The 17,283-nt window shown below is 36.2% G+C and overlaps 1 protein-coding gene across 3 annotated transcripts in view; it reads left to right on the top strand.

Annotated features, from left to right (window-relative positions):
* Positions 1-17,283, top strand: part of Dph6 (diphthamine biosynthesis 6) — a 142,516-nt gene that overhangs the window by 101,333 nt on the left and 23,900 nt on the right. The window lies entirely within an intron of this gene.

Raw genomic sequence — 17,283 nt, 5'->3', positions numbered from 1 at the left:
TCACCCCTCCAGACTCTGAAGTGTTTTTTATTAATAAATTTGTGTTTTCAAATAGCATTTAAGAAAGGATGATGCATGTGCAGCACATAGCAGTAGCTGGTAAACACCACTCTGCTCTATTTGCTGAATGCTCTCTAGTGAATGTGCAGCCATTCTCTTTGACAATTAAAATGGAAATGATTGATAAAGTGTAATCTCATTTATGAGAGAAATCTACTGAGCAGATCTGTGGTCCTATGAATAAAATGACTCCATAGGTCTATAGAGAGTAGCACTATTAGAAGGTATGGCCTTATTGGAGTAGGTGTGCCCTTGTTAGAGGAAGTATGTCAGTAGGGGTGGGCTTTGAGGTCTCATAAGCTCAAGCTAGGCCTAGTGGCTCTCTTTTGTTTTCCTCTGGCCTGCAGAGTAAGCTATAGAACTCTTAGTTCCTTCTCAAGCACCATGTCAGCCTGGATGCTACCTTGCGTCCCACCATGATGATAAGGGACTAAACCTCTGAACTAGAAGCCAGCTGTAAACAAATATTTTCCTGCATAAGAGTTGCTGTGGTCATGGTGTCTCTTCACAGCAATGAAACCCTAGTTAAGACAAGCTCTTAAATTACAGTCTACAACAAAGCCATATTTATTGATGGGGTTCTGTGTGAATCTGTGCAGAGTGTGCTCTGTTTCTCTCCATGATTCTTAATGTCTGCTGCATTTTCTAAGATGAAGCAGTCCTGTCCTGAAGTTCATTCTCTACCATGCTGTTTTGTTGTTGTTGTTGTTGTTGTTGTTGTTGTTGTTGTTGTTTTTAACTAGATCTTACCATTAGAAGGAAGGATAAAGCCAAAGAATTTGACATTGCCCCCTTTATGATAATATATAACTAGTGTTGTGTGTCTGCATTTAATATGTGCTTCTGGAGGGGAATAGAAGTATAGAGTGAGTGGTAAAGAATACGACTGAATTAATTTATGTACCATTTATGTCTAACAAAAGTTTAGATCTAATTTTAACATTTATAACCCATGATTTCTGTTGACTACCTATAGATAAGTATGTGTGAAGTTTATTCTAACAAACACTATTGAAGAAAACTTACCTTAAGGGTCACAATCCCTTTAAATGTATAGAAGCATATATATAATAAAGTATAGGTTTCAAAGCCACTCTCATCCATTAAAATTGTCTGAAATTTTTAATAAATAAAACTTTTATGATAAAAGAAAATGCATTTTCTGCATAATGGTTTCATGATAGGAAAAACACAATACTATGTGGACATGTAAAATATGTTACCAATAAGTACATTGTAATCTTGTTGTCTATATTTGCTACTTTTCTATTGCTTCACTAAAACACTATGATAAAAAGCCACCTGTGGAAGAAATAGTACATATTGATAAGAGTCCATCATGGAGGGCAAGCATGACAACAATGCCAGACATGACCACAGGAGCCAGGAACTGAGAGATCATGTCAGGAAACAGAACAAAGGGGGAAAGAGGAATTGCTGTAAACTCTCAAAGCAAACTATTCCCCACCCCTCAGTGACATTCTACCACCAGCAAGGACACTACTCTGGAAGATTCTATGGCATTCCCTCCCCCCCCCCCAAAAAAAAAACAGGACCACCAACTGTGTCCAAGTCTTCAACTATCTGATCCTGTGGAAACTGCTACTCCTTCATCCCCAAAGGATTGCAGCCATATCATAATACAAAATGCATCTAGTCAGCTTCAAAAGTCTCCATAGGTTTTCTTAACACTCCTTAAAAGTTCAGTCTCTCAAGACTCCAGATAATCTCTTAACCGGAACCATTGATGAAAATAAAATATCAAAATCTTATACTTAAAGGATAAAATGACAATGAATACATTTTACCATTCATAAGGAGGCAGTGGGGGCATAGTGAGGAAGTCCTGGAGCAAGTCTAGATCCTAGTAGTCAGAAGCACTCCTGGGCCTCCTTGGCTGCTAGTCAAGGGCGCAGTGGCTTGGCCCCTCCAGCTTTGCTACCCACAATAATATCTAGCATGTGCCAGTAAACTTAAGTTTTTAACATTAACAGCTTATTATATAAAGAATTTTATTCTAGTTTCACTTAAACAACTGCTTCTCATGAAATTAGAGAAATAATTTGTTTTTGATTTTATATCAATGAGATTAAATGAAAACATTCTTGTTATATCATACATTTTTAAGGGGAAATGTGTGTATTTTGTTTTCATTTCTCTTGCTAACTATTATTTTTCCCATACTTACAAACATACATGATAATAGATCATATTTCAGAATTGTTATGAGTATACTTATAAATACTCTGCTTTCTCTTTCTCTTTATTGTTATGTGAATTGCATCTTTTCCACATAGTAATCTGTAACATACCCTTTTGTTTTGCATTTATGTTAGAGATTTTTTTCCATGTACTTAATGTAGATGTTCCTTGTGTTTTGTTCTTTAGGAAATTCTGTTAAAATACAACAAATGCAAAAAATAATCAATGCTAAGTATACACTTTGATGAAAGGAAACATGGCTGAACTGAACTCCTGATTTTAGATAAAATTACTACCATTGTCTTCATCGATACTTGCCCTCCTAAAGTTAGCAAGTCCCCTCACACATGATTATTTAAGTTTTGCTTACTTTTAATTTTTAAACTTTTGTAGGGAAGGGAGGGAACATCTCACACACATGATAGACTAGTGCCCTAAATTAGTCTACTACTGTACTTGTAATGTTTATAAGTGGAAGCATATTATATTCTCTACTATGTCTGTGATTTTGTTGGCTCAAAATGTTGTTTATGAGAAGCATGCACACTTTGGAGACCGTAGTATTATGTCCACCCTCATAATAAGACGACGTTTCAGTGTAACAGTAAATTTAACTCTCCTAGTAGTTGACACTCTACTAGTCATTTCCAGTTTGACACTATGACAGCAATGCTGGTGTGACCTGTTGTGATCATCTGGTCCATTCTCAGTCCTAGACACAGAGCATCCTGTTCTCAAGAAACCCTTGGTGTCCTGGTTTCAGATCATACTTGTCTACATGTCTAAATACATACATATCTCATGCATCAGGACTTAATGATACATAAATCAAATTTTGAACTGTATATGAACTATACTAATTCTGTATTCTATCTGTATTTCCTTTCCTTTAGTAAAAAAAAAAATTGATTTTTGAAGGACATAGGAGTTACTATTATTAGAAAATCAAGGTACTGGTGGGAAATAAGGCCAATTGTCTTTTGTTATACCTTTTTATTCCTTCCATTAAGTAAAATAAAACCCCTTAGGACTTAGGTAATTTTCTTGTGAATGTATTAATTGTGTATTGGGGAAAACAATAAGTACATTGATTTTAAAAATCAATGGCAGTACTTGCTAGAGGGGAAGTCCTTATCTGGACTGCTCTTATCAAGATGCATTTTGATATAAATAAGGGATTGGGAGATCCCAGCCAGACAGAAAGTACAAGACTAGTTTTTCCCATTGCTGGAAAGTTTTCTTCTTCTTGAAAGATATGTTTGCAAAACAACAGTAAATATTTTTGAAAGCATATATAGGTATATGCATACCTTCCTCCCAATTCAGCAATTTGAAACCATTTTCTAATCATACAGCTAAGTGTCCTTTTGTCCTTATCCATTTAATAAAGTAACTAATTGATCATGAGAAGAATCAAATAGGTTTAAGAGTTACATTAATCAGCTAAAGAAGTACTGGCAGGATCCTACTGGGAGGGGCACTAACTGGGAGGGGAGAATAAAGTGACAAGGGAGAGTGCAGGCAGTCTTATATCTTCCCATCTCACAAGAATGTCTCACAGGATTGGCCTCTAGGCAATTCAGCCATGAGTAATGGCTGAGAAGGAAGGGCCCACCTAACTGGGGGTGGCATCCCAGGGCTGGTGGTCTTGAGTTGTGTAAGAAAGGCTGGACAAGTCATAGGAGCAAGTCAGTAAGCAGTAATCCTCCAAGAGGTCTGCCTCAGTTCTTGCATCCAGGTTCCTGCCCTGAGTGCCAGCTCTGACTTCCCAGGATGGTGAACTTCAACCTGTAAAACCCTTTCCTCCCCATGTTGCTTTACATCATGGTGTCTTATCACAGCAGTAGAGCACTGAACTAGGACATGGAGTTCTAGGCCTGTGTTTAAGGCTGCATCTAGAAAACGTAGGCTACTCTTATCTGTGAACAAAACTTAGTATGTAAATTTCACTAGCCAAATCATGTTTTCCATTTTTAATTTTCTTTTTTTTTTCCACATTGCACTAATAGATAACAAGGCTTGAGGAAGGCAGTGGTATAAAAACCTGGTCAAATGAATCTACAATATAGATATTCTTAAAAGCATGTATAAGTATATAAGTACTTCCCTCCCAATGTAGCCATTTAAGACCTTTCTGTAAACACAAAGCTTAGTGTCCTGTGAGTCTTCATTTATCAAATCCTGTAGTATTTTCTAAGGAAATTATTAACAAAGCTACTGTTTTTACTGGCCCTAATAATAAATCTATTGAACCAGAAAGCCTAATTATAGAAAAAAAGAGTTTATGTCAAAACAGTTAATAAATGGAAATATTGGGAGTTGTAAGAGATGAAATAGATGTACAAGCAAATTAAAATTATGTTGAGGGATGTAATCCAAAGTCTCAGATTAGATATCTCTAATCAATCTGGTGCTAACCCTAACAGGTGGTAAGAAAATATCTGGACCTTTATTCTACAAAAAAAGGAAGCTGATAACATAAAGGTGCCCCCTAACAGTAGCAGTGTTGCCGGCTGTTTTGTGTGTCTCACTGTGGTAATTCAGAACCTGCAGCTCCCATGCAGTTCTTGGGGAGCTTAGAATTACTGTTCTGATCATTTCAGTGATCACAGCTGTTACTAATGGCTTGTGTATATGTTGTTTTTCAACATATACACAATAGTATAGTAGAAGCTTTGTACTCTGAGTATGAATCAAAAGAACATATTGCTAAGGAATCTACAAGGGCATAGTAGAAATCAGGTTCTATTATCTGCATAGATTGATTATCAAGTATAGACTATAAATGGTGTTTATCTAAGGCATTGGTTCTCAACCTTCCTAATGCTGAGACCCTTTAATGCAGTTCCTGTGTTGTGATGATCTCAACCATAAAATTATTCTGTTGCTACTTCATAACTGTAAATTTACTACTTTTCTGAATCATAATATAATGATGTGATATGCAGGATATCTAATCTGTAAACCCTGTGCGGTTACAACCCAGAGGTTGAGAATCACTGAATTCTATGGGGTTTAGAAGACCACCCTCAAGGAACGTGTATTTGATGCGATGTAATCTAATAGATGGTTACTACTGGTAAAAATTCCATCAAATTATAAAAATACTTTTATGAAAAATGTGTTATATGCTCAAGCAGAATTATATTAGGTATAACATACCTGTTAGGACTTAGTGGCAGAGTATCTTGGTGGATCAGAATGTCCCAACAGAGATTATGAGTGTGGAGGGGAAAGGCAATCTCAGAGTGGGGACATGAGAAAGACAAACAGAGTAAGATGGACAGAGCAAGAGCAATAGAATGAGAGAAAAGAAGAAAGAGCAATCTGTACTGTCAGGGACTGCTGCGGGAGCAGGGCCACATGTCTTGGTTTCAGGCACTGAGTTCCTAAGGTCAGGTTGTGGAAGTACCTGATATCTAATAATACCATGTAACCATCTTTAAAACATGCTTTAATATGTCCACATTTTGTAAACTTCTTTAGGTTAATATAAGAATAGCACATGCTATAGCTTGATCAGTATAGATAGTCCTTGTGTTTTAATGATACTTAGGGGCTTTTGATAGGAGTGCACACACACACAGAGTAAAATAATTTTAAAATAACAATAATCATCTTGGGATAACAATGTTAACACTTCCTCTACCTGTGTAATATCTGACAATACATTCCCCTCCTGCCTTGATGATTTGAGCCCACAAACACCTTGTACATGGTGAACATACCCTCTAGTACCCTGCTGAACCTTAAGCCTCATCTCCCTTATTTCTACAAATTTTAACTCAATTTACAGGGAATCCAGCTATTTTATTCTATACATGTCTAAAGTTCAAAATGTAATCTTAAGTAAATATATAAGTTCACTCATTACCACATCTAAATTTATAACATTTTTGTTCCCATCCCCACCAAAATTTCTTGCCTGCTTACTATCAATATATAACTCCTTCAGATTCTACTTTTTCTTCCAAGGCCCAATCACCAGAAGGAAAAGCTATTTTTACCTTCATAGATTTTCATGTCTCAACTTCTTACTAATAGAATTCTACAATATAAGACCTACTAGGACTGGCTCCTTAAGAATAATGTTTACAGTTTTTACCCATATTATATCATGTGTCCTTTCTGGGTATTTGTGTATCTATATAATATCCCATTACAGAGATATTTTATACTGCATACTATTAAGCTCTTCTTCTGTCCATGAACATGGTGTTCTTCTTACTTGAGGGTGATTGTGAAGACTCTTCCTGTGAACATTTATACAAGTTTTGTTACCATGTGTTGCATTTCCCTTGAATATGTGCTTAGGAGTAGAATTTCTGTATCACGATGCCGTATATATCTAATTTTGAGGAACTGCCAAATTGACTTCCAGAGTAATTTTTACCGATTTAGTTTCCTACCAGGTTTTAAGGAGGCTTCCTGTTTTTTACATTCTATCAACATGTGGTGTTTCCTCTCTTTCTTTTTATAGCTCTCCAGTGGATATAATTGCATTTGATGCCATTATTATTTTATACATTTCTAGTGACTAATGACGTTGTTCATCTCATGTACTTAGTAAAGGATGAGAGTTCAAATCATTTGAGAGTGTGTGCATGGGTGTATAGGATCAAGCCAAAGGTTTAAGCCATGCTAGACAAACGTTCTACCACTGAGCCTTCTCCGCAGCCCCTTCTACCATTTTGGAATTGTTGTATATGCTGTTTTACAAATTCTGAATATAATTCCCTTATAAGATTTGTGATTTGCAAGTCTGTTCTCATATTCTGCTATGTGTTTTTTTCCTCCACTCTCTAGTGTTACCATTTAAAAGACAAAACATGTTCATTTTGTTATCGTTCAATGCATTAACTTTTGTAGATCCATCCTTTGATAGTTTCTGTAGTTATGTGGTCAATCTTTCCCTTTAAGAACTTCATACCTTTAGCCTTTATGATTACATCTATGACTTTGTGATCCCATTCCTTACCCACTTTTATCTGAACTTTTCTTTATCCCTGTTGTTTTGCTACAGAGGTCCTTGCCAGTGCAGAGGCATGGCCTGGGTTTATTCATCACTATTGAATAAATCAGTAGTAATGGCCAAAATGCATGTGAAAGATTTTAATAAGTCTTACTGTGACATTTACTATTAATATGTGCCATAAATCCATTGTGTTTAATTGCCTTTTACAAAAATTAAGTGTGTGAAACTGAATTCTGTGAAACAAAAAGCATTAATGCTATGCTTTATGAATGGAGAGCCTGCACCTGATCTAGGTGCTCAGGATTTCAGAACAACAAAGTGTCCCTAAGAGAGTTGTATCTGTTACTAGTCAGCTCACAGCACCAAGAAACTGCATCGTTGTTGTTGTTCTTCTTCTTAGACATGTATTGTCACTTGTCAAACTGTATTGATCAAAGCAACCATTGAGCAACTTGTTTTCCAGGAGTGTTAAATCCAAATTCTTATTTTGTTGTTCGGACAATTTGTGACCATGCTTGTTATAAATCTCTACCAAACTAAGATAATCTTCTTCAGAGACCACTTAGGAAATAAGAATGGTTATAGAATTGTATTTTCAGTAAATCTGTTGAGATCATCTTGCCTGCACTACTGGGCTGTGTCACATGTCTGTGTCACGTCATCTTCTCTAAGCAGTACTTGAGTCATTGTCCTCACCCTGTTCAGGATTTTCACATGCAAGCTTATAAGATGACCTGTCTAGAATTTTCTTTTAGAGTAGTGACAGGTGTGGGTAATATGGCTTCATAACACAAGCTTCAAAGTGTTTCCTCTTTTTTGTTGTTGTCCAAAAGATTTTCTGTGCAGTTGGTATTAATTCTTCCTTACTGTTTTGAAGTATTTATTACCTAAGCCATCTGAACGTGGACATCTCCTTAGGAAAACCTTTTTAGGAGAGATTCTTTTGCTCTTCTAGATTAGATTTCATCTTCATCAAATCTTACTTCACTTTGATAAACTGAGTTTTTCTCTAAAATTGTCTTTTTAAAATAATTTTAAATGTTGAATATTATAGCGATAAGCATGGTGTATAGTAAGTTTAGGCCTAGCCAGGATTACATAGTGAAATCCTGTTTAAAACAAACAAAACAAAGGACCAACCTGCTGCTAACTGCATGTGGATTTATGTTGTCCTCAGCTTTCCCTGTAGAAATTCCTTTGTTTTTTATAAAATAGCGCTTAGTTTTCAAATGCTTTGCCTTCCAACGTAAGCTTTCTGGCACTGTTGACTAAACAGGCTTTCTGTTAGGGTTTTATGCTTTAGTTCATCTTCTGCTTGGCTTCTGCTCTGCATCAATCTTGGAACAATTCTAGACTTGAGCTTTTGTTTATTGATTTATTGGACTCAGATTTATATAGTCAGCTTACTATTTATCTGAATGATAAAAAGGTATTTGATATATTTTTCCTCTTTCTTGACTTTTTTATTAATCAGCTTCCATTTTTGTATTTGTTAATTAACTATTGAATGTTACTTTCTTTCAGTCTTGCCTAGTGGTTACTGTACATTAACTATATTTCCTTCCTGGACATGTTGTATTACCTTGAATTCTAATCTACACTTCTATCTATCTTTCTAATGTATTATTTTTGTTTATATACCATTTATGTGTATTGCCTCCATTCTCCCTTGCACTGTACTTTATTCTCCTTTAATGTACTTGCTTAACTCTGGGATAACTTACTACTGCCTCAATAACTCATTTTAATATTCTTCAATTTAGCTTTGCTGGTGATAAATTCTTTTCCTCAGTCTGACTAATTTTGCTTTCACTTGAAATCCATTTTCATGATATTATGGAGAACACAGCATTTATCATCATTGTCACTATATTTTACCTAACACAAACCTTGAAATATTTTGACTCATCTGCCTCATGATTTATATCCTATATTTTTAATTGTTTATATTTCAATTATGTGTTTATATCTGTTTTATGTGGGGAACTGAATTGTCATATGCTTGCGTGTCTCCTTGTTAGCTAGCTTGCTTTGTTTATAATACGGTCTTACTAACTGGAGCGGACAGAGTTTGAATTCATAGTCATACTCTCTGGTCCTGGTATTAAAGGTGCATACCACATGACTTAGTTTTTGATCTCATTAGTGGTTCATTATTATTGTTATTTTTGCTACCTGTTTTATGCAGACAATCTTTAGGTCTCCTAAAGATTTAGTGATAACTCTGTTTATCATTTCATGTAGCATTTCAGTTCTTTTTGACTGAGGTCTCCAATCTGCCTATTGATGTCTCCCTCAGTGGCTGCTCAAGACAAGAACATATAGGCTTTCCTTGTTTTTTTTTTTTCTGTTTTATATTACTTATCACAGATGATATGTATTTTTGACACATTTACAAAAAGTCATTCTGTAAACTGTGATTAAATCATTAGGGCTTTTGCTGGCCTCACATTCTTACATGCTTTGCAAAGGGTTTTTCAAATACGATGTAGCTACATGTTTAGAAAACTTTAAACAATGTTGCTATTTCTAAATAATACCATTTTAAAACTAGCTTTAAAATGTTAAACTAGAAAGATGTAAGAAACACATCTGTGATTGACGTTGGTGAAGGCTTGCATTGATGACTTAGAGTAGGTTTCTAGACAGAAATGTTTGCATCCAACACTTAAAACATAATTATAATGGTGTTTCACAAAGCCTGGCTTTATAAAGGTCTTAAAGAGCAAATATGACAAAAGTTTTAAATACTAATTAGATTGGAAGTCACTGATTTGATTTGATTTCTTTTTTGGCTCCAGTATAAAAAAGGATCTTATCAGAATGTGTTTCTCACCTGCCTTGGGCAGGTGTAATTAGACACATTAGACACAAGCAAATTTAATGGATCCAGTGTGCTCCGGGGCCATTCAGCTATGCTTCAGAATTGCATCTTTGCATCTTAATTTTTAAGTATGAAGGTTAACATATCAAATGACAAAAAAAAAAAAAAAGTTGAAGTAAAGGGTCCTTGTTTCTCTTTAGGTAAATTACCACAACTCTTTGCATTACCACATAAGAGACTGCAGACAGGAAGAAGTGAGCTCTGCTAACAGTAAGGGAAGTTCAGCACGCCCTTCTGCATTCATCAGCTCCACCAAGACTCCACACAACTTCTGTCTTTTCCTACTTAAGTTTTTTCCACTGAGAAAGTTCCAGCTTCACTTGAGCAACAACATATTTGAACAGGATTAGGATTTTTGAACATATTTGAAATATCATTTGTGATAATTTTCATTTCCAAATTAAAAAGGCTAAGTTACTCTTAGACTCTGCTCCAAAGTCAAATTTTAATCCCTAACCCTTTCCCCATAGAGATGAGGCTTTAGGGTTTTTTGTTTTATTCTAATAGTCTCAAACTCTTAAGTGATTATTTTGATTTTATAGTTGTAAATCATCAAAATTACATTCAAGAAAATATGTCAAATTCCATTCTTATATTTTTGGTTGTGAGCCTAGCCTTTAATGGTCAAGCCGTCTCTTCCCCCCTCAGAGTTTATTCCATTGCTACTTAAAATGTGATGTAATGTGCTTATACTTTTCAGGGACATACCTCTTATGTGGTGCAAGACTGTATACGGAAGAGATATAAAACAAAGGATCTCAGTTACTTGAGTAAATGGCCTATGAACTAACGGTAAATCAGCATCAACTTGTTAGAAGGAAGGCCCTAGGATACTTAAAACCTATCTCTCTTTACCTAACCCTTCTTACCCTTTTAGCCAGTTATTTGAATATGTGCTTGAATCTCATGCTCTTTACATTTGCTGATGGCTTAGAGGTTATTCAGATTGCCAATGCTTTTGATAATAGAATCAGTACTGATTCATATTAACTGGATAAATCTAGCTACTGCATCCAACCAGGGAAAATGCAGCAAGGATGTCTATATAGTATGAGGTAGACACTGCTAACTGCTAGCCCTTGAAAAACATCCTTAGCAAGTTTTTACATTATGATTAATTTGTGCCAGCTGTACTTTGAGGTGGCAGAGCAGCTAAGCAGATTGTCAGGGTAGAATTAATGTTTATACTGAGTATTGTGTTTTACAAGTAGTAGTTTCCTTTTCAATTCGTGTTCTAGTAATAGAGGGGAAAGATGGCATAAATAGTTGGGTATTTGTAGATAATATTAATATAAAACACACCCTAAACAGTGATAGCAATGCTTAAACAGTTTCCAGGAAGTGTTAACATAAAAATGTTAAAGTATTTTTTATACCTTTTTGTTTTTCCTACCATGACTTAAAATTTCTTCTTCAAGATGTATGAATACTCTGAAAATGGCTGAGAGAACCAACAGTAAGTCAATGAGTAGAGTGAGCAGAGCAACAGAGGGCTAGCAGTGGTTCTGTGAGGGCACTGTTTCAGGAGCCAGCTGTTTAGCCTGCAGTGGAGGCCACGGGTTTTTGTACCAAAGGGAATGGGTATTTTTAATAGCAATCTGCAATATTTGAAAGACTGCTAGTACTTTTTGTGACTTCACAGGACAGTGCTTAAGAGAAAGAAAAGTTACAGGTGAAAGACGTCTTGGTGTGATCTGGGAGCATCTAGTACTGTCTGTCATGTAATGGCAAACGAGGGTGCCCAGGTCTCTGCATGAGTTTCAACTTCTGGCCCTTGCTCTTTCATTATATAATTGGTCTCGGTGTTGAGACAGAAAAGGTAGTAAGTTGGAAAACTGAAGGATGGAGACTGGTCTCCCTTTTGTAACTTTTGACTAATGGACTACCAGCTATGGAAGTAATTTGTTCTGCAGAAGACATTTTTAAAATAGCCTGGTATTGGGCTAGTAAGTATGTACCATTTAGTAAATAAACTGTCCAAGACTGACTCCACTGAGGGCAACATTCCTAATTTGTTGACAAATCAGTCTACCAATGCTAACAGCAGATCTTGTTAGTTCTCTTTTAAATCTGTTGCTTAGGCTCAACATACTGATAAGAAACCTACTGTGAATTGCAGCTTTCAGACTTCCATTTCATGAATTTGAGACTTTGTCACATGTTTTTATCCCTCATTGCCTACTGGACTTTGTTTAGTTTCTCGATTTGGGAGCTCTGCTTCCCTCCCCACTATCACCATGCCTCTTTTCCCTGGTGTGAATCTTCATATCCTACTAGGAAGGAAATCTGTGCTGCTGGTGACCTTCATTTTCTCTCTTCAGACTTTGAACATACACTTTCTTAAGTCTCTCACCCTTTTGGCTATCATCAAAAGATGCCCATGACCCACTGCTTGGGAACAAAAGAGAAATTGTCCCTGAAACTTTGTTTTCCTTACTTAGCAACTTTGACAATTAATGGCAGAAGTTTCTCCTGTGGCCTGTCTTCCTGAAGATTGTGCTTATTTATTTCCCCCAACAGTCTCATGTGACCTTGTTAAAAGCTTCATGTAATTCCCAAATAAATTACATTTACTGTTTTGCTTCTATCTAGTATTTTATTGACATTTCCTGATAAGTTTAATAGGATGGAGAGAAACAGTGTTCTCTTTATAGACTCAGTGGGCGATTTGACCTCAGCCAGTTAACCTTATCCTGATGTAGAAGGAAGCTATTCTTAATTAGACTCTATCAGTTTCTCCACTATCAACACAAGAGCTTCTCATATATACCTCTATAAATCTTAATTTCATTGTTCTTCCCTAAAGAAAGGCTTCATATTAGCAAAACAACACTGCTTAGACACAGTTGCTGGTTTTCAGATCCTCAGGCATGTCACACTTTATTTCCTTCAGGAACTCTCAGCTGAACACCATCTGGCCAGGGTGATTTATTACCTTGGAATTTCTCAAGTCGCTCTCTTCTTTCCCCCTAGGAGTTTGCTTTTTGCTGCTGCACCACTGGTTTATTCTCAAAGTGCCCTTGGAGTAGTCCTTTTCCCACAAGCTGTGGATGCAGGTCCGTGCCACTCAGGACCCAGCGAAGTGCCCTGCCCCTGCACACCTCTGGCTTAAGTCTACTTAGCTGAGGAGCCCAGCACCTCTACTCATGCTGCCTGCTCATCATCCTGTTACTTTGTCCCTTTTCTATCTCGTAGTCTTCATTTCCCACAGTACATCTCTGGTATTTTATTTTTTAAATACCATATTATAAGATGATCTAGACAATTTGAACAAATTCATGAACAGTTCTATGGAGCTGTTTTCAGTTTTTCTTTTGGCTATGCACAGATTTCTCTTTTGACTTTTCAGATAATGCCATGGTGCATAATATCTTGGAGTTACTGTCCTCTTTCTTTTAAGTAGCTTGAGATGTTTTAAACTCTTCACTTCTCTCAGAAGGCTGCTAACTAGGATTTTCTTTCCAAATTTAATGCATACTTTTAAAGTCTCACCATGAGGGTTCACAGTAAAGATGCCCATACTAATTAGAACATGTGCTTTAACTGTGTAGCCTTCCCAATTGTTGGCTTCCACTCCCACGCAAGCACACTGTGGTGTTCTATACATTACCTTCATCTGATTCTGCTTCTAACTGCCCAGATAAGCCATGCCAAGGCATGTTAATTATTGCTCTCTCTCATTGTACTCTTCTGTCATTCATTTGGATAATAATGGACATAATTAAAATCGTGCATTGTAATAGCCTTCCCAGAAAGAATGCTGAACAGCAAAGGTTAAACGCAATTTATGTTATTCTTTTATATTCTATAGTTAACAACTTTTATACCTGAACTTGGTTCAAATAATTATTTCATTAAAAAGATTGCTTAATATGATTTAAAGTATAGTTAATTTTGATTTAAGTATATTCTGTCTTCACTTGGAGTAATTTAGTACAGATTTTTTTTTAAGCTTCAAAGTTTTACCATACCCAATTGTCTCATAAATTATTTACGATTTTCGGCTTATGAAATAAAATCAAGGATTATATCTCAACTTTTAAGTATATTTTATGTAATCTTCAGTTACAAATACAACTAGTCAATACAACTATCCCTGAATAGAAGCATTATTCTCTCATTTTATTAGTAGAGTTTTAAATTACAACAGAGAAAAAGAATGCTGATCTGATTTATTTTAATACTAGCGTATTGCTTCTTCAGGTAAGGCAAGGTATCATAACAAACATTAGCCCTGGAATATCTGATTTTGATATGGATAAGTTCTTTGAGTTTTTTTAATAAATTGATAGTCCACACCTAAAACACTCTGCACTTACATCTTCAAATGTAAAATATATATAAATATCTATCTTATTTATATAGGTTTACATAAGGATATTTGTATACCAGTAGATAAATTTCAAGCTGTGGTACCCTCTCATGATGCATTATTTTTCAGTATGATTTTGTCATTTAAAAAATCATATAGACTAATACAACAGAATAGGAAACAAAGAGCCCTGATTTAAATCCAATCCTCTATCCTGCACTTCTGCAAGTATACCAGTAACACAAGAGAATGGATAATCAGTGAACAGTGCTGGAAAGGGAGAAAGACAAATACTTCATGGTCTCATTTATAGAATCCGAAAGTATGAAAGTCAAGGAAGGAGTACAGAGCAGTTGAGGAGGAGCGAGGGTATGGGTAATGAGTTCTACAAGGTGAATGAGTTCTGGAGATCCTGTATGTAGGACTGTCACTGTAGCTGATCATACCACATTGTAGACTTGAACTTTCCAGAGAGCTTTTGTATTTTATTAACTTTCAGTTTTTATTTGGGTAATTTTTTTTTATATTATGTTCAGCTGACCTATTAATATCATATAGATTTCTAGACTACAGAGGGTAAGTCTTTCCTTTTCAGAGGGCAGTTTGAAAGGGTCTCACCTTGTGCTCTCAGTGCTCAGGCTGGTTCAAAACTCAGAACTGGGCCTAGACTAGCTTCAGATTGTGCTATGCTTTCTGCTTCAACCCTTGGAGTACAGGACTGCAGGCATTGACCAGCATCCCTTGTTCAGAAGTGGTTTTTACCATCGTGGAAAACAGTAAGAGGGGCTCAGAATATGTAGAACAATGGTAGAGCACTTGCCTAGCAGCGGAGAGCCTGGTTTTAATCCTCAGTGTCCATCCCTAGAATAAATAGTAGTTACGTAAGGTGACAGAAAGCTAATTAGCTTTAATATGATGAATACTTTGAAATGTGTATATACGTGAAACTTCTAAATTGAATAATACTTTAAGAATACATGATATTAAGCTGTCAAATATACTTCAATAAATTTGGCAAGGAGAAAGGAGAAAGTAAGTCGATCAGATTTGTATTTTACACAGTTCAATTGAAATGTCTATTCCTCGGGCTTTTTGCTGTATTTTTGACTCACATTGAGAATTGTCCTACAGTCAGTTCATCGCACAGCTTCTGCTTCTATTTCCGTCTCTGCCGTCCAGACCTCTCTGCTGGGCCCTGACCCCATCTTCCTCACTGCCAATTAGAGTCTCTTCTCTAGGAAATGTAGCACACTTCTAGAATGATAGTTATTACTTATTTTCCTTCCAAATTTTGCATATATTTTGTTGTTTTACACCAGAAATAATGGTAGCAGGCATTGTTATCTTTTAACTTGCCCCAAACTATAAAGCCGAGAATCATCTGGACCTTTGTTCTCTCATACCTTGCTAGTTTTACAAGTACTGTCTGTATCGCACCTAGCATGCCTTGCTCTCAGATCTGCTCCATTCTTTCTTATTAATGCTTTTGTTCTAGTACAGCCTCTTTCCCTTACACCAGTGCAGAGGCCTGTATACTCACTGCCTCCAGCCATGTGAAGTAGACTGAAGGAGAGCGACCTTTCTAAATCTCAAACTGGATCCAGGCTCGAACTGGAACATACCACAGCTCTGCAAGAATTCATTAGCTTTCTGTAGTTATAAACTCTCACAGTAAAAACTTAAGCTCATAAGGACCCCCCTCTTTTTTTCTTGCATCTTTATTCTTAGCTCTTTGCTTTCTCACAGTCTCTAAATTTACCAGGTTTTCAGGTTTTAATAGTTCCATGCTTAAAGCTAATGAGAACACTTACATAGGTGTTTCTTAAAGAAATATTTCTACTATCCCTCTTTGAGTTATACACATATATTTCACTTTTTGTTCCTTTCATGTAAAGAATTGCACAAGTTTTAAAGGAGAAAAGAGAAAATTTTGGTCCATTGCTAGTAACTATTGATTATTATAACTGCACAATTATATTCAATATGATTTACTAGCCATTCATTTCATATGTGCCATAAATTTTAAAGTGATTCCATAAGAATGAGTCTACTTTATGAAATAAAATCTCAGGTTATAGATTTAAGAAAGAAGGCCTGTACTGAGACAATCCTCGACACAGTGAATGCAATAGTTAAGCATTTGGTGGCCTAATTAGAAGAATGGAAGGCACAATGTCCTTGTCTGACTCTGGATTTCACATGTCAGCTCATTCTTGTCTTAGAGCTCATAGACACTGCCTTTTTTCTTATCTGTCATTCTTAACAAAACTCGTTCCATTTCATTTCCAAAATGCACAAATATGTTATAATGGTATAGTGTTTGAGTCTGGGAGCAGCTAAATGTTTCATTTATTTAAAACCAAATGAACTTTGCAATAGGGGATTGCTTGTTCTGGGAACTAGTGAGTATGACAGACATAGCAAGAAATTATGTGGCACATGCACCAAGTATGTCTGAGTGCCTGTGTCAGTGTATGCGTGTGTATGTGCCTGTGTATATGTGCATGTGTGTGCGCCTGTGTATATGTGCATGTGTGTGTGCCTGTGTGTTTCTATGTATGTCTGTGTGCCTGTGTCAGTGTATGCGTGTGTATGTGCCTGTGTGTTTCTATGTATGTGTGTGTGCCTGTGTCAGTGTATGCGTGTGTATGTGCCTGTGTATATGTGCATGTGTGTGTGCCTGTGTGTTTCTATGTATATCTGTGTGCCTGTGTCAGTGTATGCGTGTGTGCCTGTGTATATGTGTATGTGTGTGTGCCTGTGTATATGTGTATGTGTGTGTGCCTGTGTATATGTGCATGTGTGTGTGCCTGTGTGTTTCTATGTATGTCTGTGTGCCTGTGTCAGTGT

This window comes from Mastomys coucha, unplaced genomic scaffold (assembly GCF_008632895.1).
Source record: "Mastomys coucha isolate ucsf_1 unplaced genomic scaffold, UCSF_Mcou_1 pScaffold15, whole genome shotgun sequence".
In the NCBI taxonomy this organism is placed as follows: Eukaryota; Metazoa; Chordata; class Mammalia; order Rodentia; family Muridae; genus Mastomys; species Mastomys coucha.
Note: the sequence above shows the minus strand (reverse complement) of the source record. Positions and strands in the feature narration are given on the sequence as shown.